General features: G+C 43.9%; 1 pseudogene; it reads right to left on the bottom strand.

The window, feature by feature from the left end:
- Positions 1 to 364: 364 nt before the first annotated feature.
- Positions 365 to 3,314, bottom strand: LOC111138984 (annotated as a pseudogene).
- Between the last annotated feature and the right edge of the window lie 3,441 nt (positions 3,315 to 6,755).

Genomic DNA, 6,755 nt, shown 5'->3' with positions numbered 1-6,755 from the left:
TGGTTGGTTGGTTGGTTTTTGTTTTTTATATATTCTTTTTTTTATGTTCAGTTAGACCGCGTATAGTACATCATAAGTTTTTGATGCCATGTTCAACAATTCATTGATTCCGTAAAACACCCAGTGCTCATCCCAACACATGCCCCATTTCTGAACCAGGGAGGCCTCACTAAAGGAAGTGACATCTAATGCCTGTGACACATGAGTGTTGGGACTTCGTTTTACACTGAGTTAAATTTTGAGATTTAAGTTTCAGAGCCAAGTCATAACAACAAATCCTGCTAAATTACACTGAGCTTATATTGACAACTGATCATTACACAAAAATGAAAGACAAAGTTGCACACAGAGATTTACAAGGATGTCACTGCTGAGCTGGGCATAAGTAAGTACCGGAGCCTGGGCTGCTGGGATCTTGCTCAGAAGGGAGGTCAGTGCACGGAAGTCTCCAGTGTGTTTTCCTGGGAGCAATAGAGGAAGAAGTCACTCTGTGGCAGGCGGAGGTGAGGACTGCAAAGGAGAAGGGCACTGGGAGCAGGAGGGCTGAGGACAGACTGAAAGGTGGGAGACACCTAGGAAAGAACAGGAAGGTGGCTCCAAAGACTTACCAGCACTTCCAGAGCCACAAAGCCAGACCTGCCAGAAGCACCAGGGGCACCATCATCACCAGGAAGACCAAGCCCATAGATTGGGGCTGCTCTATGGGTTCCATGCGCAGACAGTATCATGTCTCATCCACCAGTACTGAAATCTACCTCTCTGGTCCTCTTTGTTCTTGTCACCCTTTCTCTCACCAACTGCCCTCCTCCTTTCACTTCTCCCATTTCTCCTGAGATGGACCCTTCACCCAACCTGATGCATCCTCCCACAACTGTACGACCCTCACCCTCAGCTCTTCCATTTCTTGAATTACTGATTGTGTATCCTTTTTGGTCTGGAGTCCCTAGATTCCCAAATTTTTCATCAGGCTCTCCAGCTTTCCAAGCAGAAGACCTGCCCTCTTTCCCAGTTGGGTCCCAACTCTTTCTCACCCCAGTACAGGACCATGTCCTGGCCTCTAGCCTCTTAGACTGCTATGTCTCACTTGACATGACAGGCCAGAAGCCTCCGTGGCTTTCACATCCAAGGACGCCTGAAGATACCACGTTCCATCAGCATGGGGCAGAACGTCACCTTGCCGAGTCCCCTGTTGCTCCTGCTCACCCCGCATCCACATCACCCACACAGGCTTTGGGTAGAACCCAGAGACATGGCACACCAGCAGGAGATGGCCAGGACTGGTACTAGTGCCAGCAGACAGCCAAGCCTCTGGGCTCACTGCAGAGACAGGATATGTGTTCATAGACTGAGAGGGTAGATCACTTTAGATAGACACATCTTTCTACCTCTAGAAACCTTTCACCATCCTCCACTCTCCCTCTTGGCTCTTTTATACCATAAATTTGAGGGAATGGTACAAATTTATTAGTGCAGAGTAGAGAATTCATGAAGGGAGGGAGCAGGACTGACCTTGTCGCTGGAGATCTGCCTTTCCTGCATCAAGAAGACTTGAGAGATAATGGGGACAGTAGTCAATGATGAGCTTATGCATTAGTTCATTGTCTTCATGGTCCTCATTGAGTAGTCTGCAAACCTGCTGAGCCCTACTTCCTCCTGTTGGAGATGGCCACCATGATGTGTTCTGGAAACTCACAAGATCTGATCCTTGGTGAGCAATCCTCATGAAGCCTACTGATGGTGCCCCAAAATGCAGCTCACAGCCTCCTGCCAGCTGTACCTGGAAGGGATCTGGAGAAGAGAGACTGTGAGTTTCAGGACAGGGGGAGTGAATAAGATGAAATGAGATGAGTGGAAACCAAGGTAATGGAAGCAAAAGTGAAGTTCAGGGGATTGGAGGGCATGGAACACACTTTGGTTTGAGGCAAAATTCACACAAAAGGGAAGTGGTAGTGGATGGGGGCAGAGGAAGAGGTAAATTATTGAGGAAGCAAGAAATGTTGGAGGAGAAAGATGAAGGGTGTGGGCAGAGAATAAGGAAGGGCTCAGTGGAAGAGCTGGGATAAAAACAATCTAGGATGAAGGGAGTGTGGAGGTTACAGAGAATATGTAGGCAGAGTTCACTGATGTGATTGAGTGTGGAGAAAGAGTCAGTCACATAGTGAGAGAGCAGAGGGTGCCTGCCAGGAAGCCAGGGAAAGAGGGGTCATGGGAGATGCTAGTGGGAGACAGGAGAACACAACCTGTGGTCAATGAGAGGAGTGGGAGAGAGCAGAAGATGTGAAACTTTTGAAGAATCAGGATCTGGCTTCTACCCTCTACCCACACATGTGTGATTCAGATTTATGTTGGGGAGGCTTGAGGTTCAGAAGCCACAGAAATCTCTTCCCTAGTGGAAGAAAGAACTCAAGGAGACACACACACAGCCACCTCCATTCCACCCCTGAGGGAACAGAACTCACATTCAAGCTGCCATTCACTGAAATGGTCATGAAAACACTGGGGCATTCCAATGATGTTTGAATACAATGACTCTTCTGCTGTAATCACCTCCTTATTGTTTAAGTTGCCCTTGGACCAAGGCCACAAGAAAATGAAAGCTCCAGTCTTGTTGTTCCAGCTATGAGTCTGCCTCTCATCCAGCCAAGCTGAGGCAAAATTTTGTGTCCAGGAACGGTTGTAGAGGGATAAGGTCAGGATGATTCGGAAGGAGATCGGCTCCTGGAATACTGTGGGAAAAAACACAGTAAGACTGATGAAGAGGAAGGCATTGGGAAGAAGAAAGAATGGAGAAGAAGGTGCCATGAAGGGGAACCAAACTCTGGAGGCCAAAAATCTGGAGGCCAGGGAAGACATTGTTGTCTCAGGAGACATGTGCTGCTCCAGAGCCCCAAGCTTCTAACCCATCCTTCAAAAGAGCACAAGGCCCTGGGGTCAAGATACTCAGGAAGGAACCAGGCTGACACTCTCATCCCCAGGTATGTTCTGAGGAACCCACACCACAGTGCAGACCACACACACATTAACACACACACACATGCCATAAGTGCACAGATGCTCATATACACAAACACGCTTACACAAAAGAACATGCACAGATACATATACATGCAAGTATACAGTCACAGAAACACATGTATACAAACATGTATAATCATACATATATTAAAACCCACACATACAGTCACACAAGCACATCTACACACACTCATGCGCACACACACATGTACCCACTGGGTAGGGCCACAGTTCTCACCATCTTCACTGTCACCATCTGGGAGGAGAACCACCAGCAACACAAGTTGCAGGAACAGCATTGTACTTGCAGATGTTCTTTCTGTCTCTTACAAAGTCGGTCTTTGATTGTCGTTCTAACAAATCTACCCCCCACACAGCACCTCTCTTCTGACTTCCTTCTCTATATACCAGCCTTCTCTGAATCTTTGTGACAATACAAATGTGCTCCTCCCTCAACCCTGGACAGCTACACAGACTCTCACTTCCCTCCTCTCTGACTTCCAGGTTCTCCCTGTCTGACCCTCCTCTCTGGCTTCCAGGTTCTCCCTGTCACCAGCTTCCATCCTGCTGCCCCTCCCCTAATTCAGTTGCTACAGAACCAGTCCTGTGTGGCATAGAATAGTGACCCTACCTCTCATGGCTTTCCTTCTCATCCAGACAATAACCCATGGTAAAACATGACTCCTGGCACCCAGCCTTGAACCCTGCTGTCACTCTGTCTCTCCTGCCCTTGTGACATGCCCTATATATTTCCATCCCCATTTCACTCCCACCCCAGCTCATTCACATCTCTGAATTCTCCCTGCTTGTGTTAAAAAAAAATCAACCAGGTAAATTTGAAGATCTAGTTGGTGGTTGGTTTTATTAAGTGACTCAAGAATTAGGCAGCATCCCATCTGGCAGGTAAGAGGAACTCTGTGGAGTGGTGCAAATGGAAGGTGTATAGGAAGGAAGTTGACAAAACAAGAGAAAGCAATGTCAGGGAAGGTCACCTTCCCTTAACTGGGAGAGCAGAGAGTCTTACCATGCAGGTGCCTCTCCTCCTTGGGGATAGAGAGGACCCATGTGACAGAATACCTCATTGGTGCTGACCAGAGAATTCTTCACTGACAGGTGAGCATTTCTGGGGGAGGTTGGAACTGCAGTTAGGTTATGGATCACCAAAATTTGGTGACCTAGCCTGACCCATGGGTTTCTTTTTAATGGCTACTCTATTTGCTTGTCCAGATTCTCCCAGGATTGCCTGTGTAACAGTACCAGCAACCACCAGTCCACTATTATTCCTAGGGAGGAATAATAATCCTAGGAAGTAGCCATCACAGAGACCACAGGACATTGAAACACCTGAAGTATACCTCCTCAGCCTGATTTGCATTAATATGATTTCACTCGCCAAACAGTCACTTAGCACCTGCCTGGATCCAAGCACTGTGCTACACTCATGAAAATACAGTGTTCACAGTGCAATTACTTTATACGAGGAGCTTTTAGTCTATTTTGGAAAAAACCATAAACCAAGAACTATAACTTTTGATAAGCTGAGTTAGTTTTCATTTGTTCGTTTGTTTTTTTCTTTAAACTCAGTTAACACACAGTGTTATATTAGGGTCTGATGTACAATAGAATGATTCAGGAATTCTATACATTACTCAGTGTTCATGAGTGTACATATAATTCTAATCCCTTTCATATATTTTTCCCATTCCCTACCCATGTCCCCTCTGGGAACCAGTAGTGTGTTCTCTGTAGATGTCTATTTTTTTCCTTTGTGTCTTAAATTTCACATATGAGTAAGACTTCTTTTCTTTTGTTTCTTATGTTTCTAAATTCCACATATGAGTGAGACCATATGGTATGCTTCTTTCACTGTGTCCCTTCCCATCCATGTTGTTTCAAATGGCAAGATTTTAGGCATTTTAATGGCTGAGTAATATTCTGCTGTGTATACATACCACACCTTTTTTTCATTATTCATCTGTCTATGAACACTTGTGCAGCTTCTACAACTTGGCTATTGTAATTAATGTGGCAGCAAACATTGGGGTATATGTTTCTTTTCATTTTAGTGTTTTCACATTCTTTGGGTAAATATCCAGTAATACAGTTACTGGATCAAGTGGTATTTCTATTTTTAATGTTTTGAGGAACCTCCATACTGTTTGCCATAGTGACTGCCCCAGTTTGCATTCCTACCCAGAGGGCTTCAGGGTTCCTTTTCCCACACATACTCCCCACCACTCTATTCTTGTGTGTTTTTTAAGTTTAACCAATATGGCAGGTGTGGGGTGCTATCTCATTGTGGTTTTCATTTGCATTTCCTTGATGATAAGTGATGTTGAATATTATTTCATGTTATGTTGGGCATCCGGATGTCTTTTTTGTGAAATAGTTATTCATGTCTTTTGCCCATTGTTTAATTGAATAATTTGTTCTTTTGTTGTGGAGTTGTACAAGTTTTCTTGTTTTTTACAGGTTCTTTATATAATTTGGAGTAATAACCCATTATCAGATATGTCATTAAGAAATGTCTATTCACATTCAGTAGACTGTCTTTCAGTTTTGTTGATTGTTTCCCTTCCTGTACACAAGCTTTTTATTTTGATGTAGTTCCAATAGTTTACTTTTGCTTTTCTTTCCCTTGCCTCAGGAGACATTTATAAAAATGTTGCTGGGGCCAATGTCAGAGAACTTACCGTCTGTTCTATCTTCTGGGATTTTTATGATTCAAGTTTGACATTTAAGTCCTTAATCCCACTTTGAGTTTACTTTGTGAATAGTATAAAAAAGTGACCCAGTGTCATCCTTTAACCTTAGAGCTGTCCAGTATTTCCAACACCATTTTTTTCCTTTTTTTAAATTTTTTTAATTTTTAATTTTTTAATAAACATATAATGTATTTTTTGAAAGGCCATCTTATTTATTTTTTTTCTTCTTTTTTTTCCTTTTTTTTATCATTTTTTAATTTATTTTCAGCGTAACAGTATTCATTGTTTTTGTACCACACCCAGTGCACCATGCAATCCGTGCCCTCTCTAATACCCACCACCTGGTTCCCCCAACCTCCCACCCACCCCACCTCTTCAAACCCTTCAGATATAATGTATTTTTATCCCCAGGGGTACAAGTCTGTGATTCACCAGGTTTACACATTTCATAGCACTCATCATAGCACATACCCTCCCCAATGTCCATATCCCACCTCCCTCTCCCGACCCCCGACCCCCAGCAACCCTCAGACTGTTTTTTGAGATTGAGTCTTTTATGGTTTGTTTTCCTCCCGATCCCATCTTCTTTCATTTTTTTCCTACCTCCCAAAACCCCTTCATTGCATCTCCACTTCCTCATATCAGGGAGATCATATGATAGTTGTCTTTCTCCAATTGACTTATTTCGCTAAGCATGATACCCTCTAGTTCCATCCACATCGTCGCAAATGGCAAGATTTCATTTCTTTTGATGGCTGCATAGTATTGCATTGTATATATATATATATCACATCTTCTTTATCCTTTCATCTGTTGATGGACATCTAGGTTCTTTCCATAGTTTGGCTATTGTGGACATTGCTGCCATAAACATTCGGGTGTGCGTGCCCCTTCAGAGCACAACGTTTGTATCTTTAGGATATATACCCAGTAGTGCAATCACTGGGTCATAGGGTAGCACTATTTTCACTGTTTTCCAGAGTGGTTGCACCAGCTTGCATTCCCACCAACAGTGTAAGAGGGTTCCCCTCTCTC

The sequence above is a fragment of the Enhydra lutris genome, unplaced genomic scaffold (assembly GCF_002288905.1).
Source record: "Enhydra lutris kenyoni isolate GAN:26980312 unplaced genomic scaffold, ASM228890v2 scaffoldscaffold94, whole genome shotgun sequence".
In the NCBI taxonomy this organism is placed as follows: Eukaryota; Metazoa; Chordata; class Mammalia; order Carnivora; family Mustelidae; genus Enhydra; species Enhydra lutris.
Note: the sequence above shows the minus strand (reverse complement) of the source record. Positions and strands in the feature narration are given on the sequence as shown.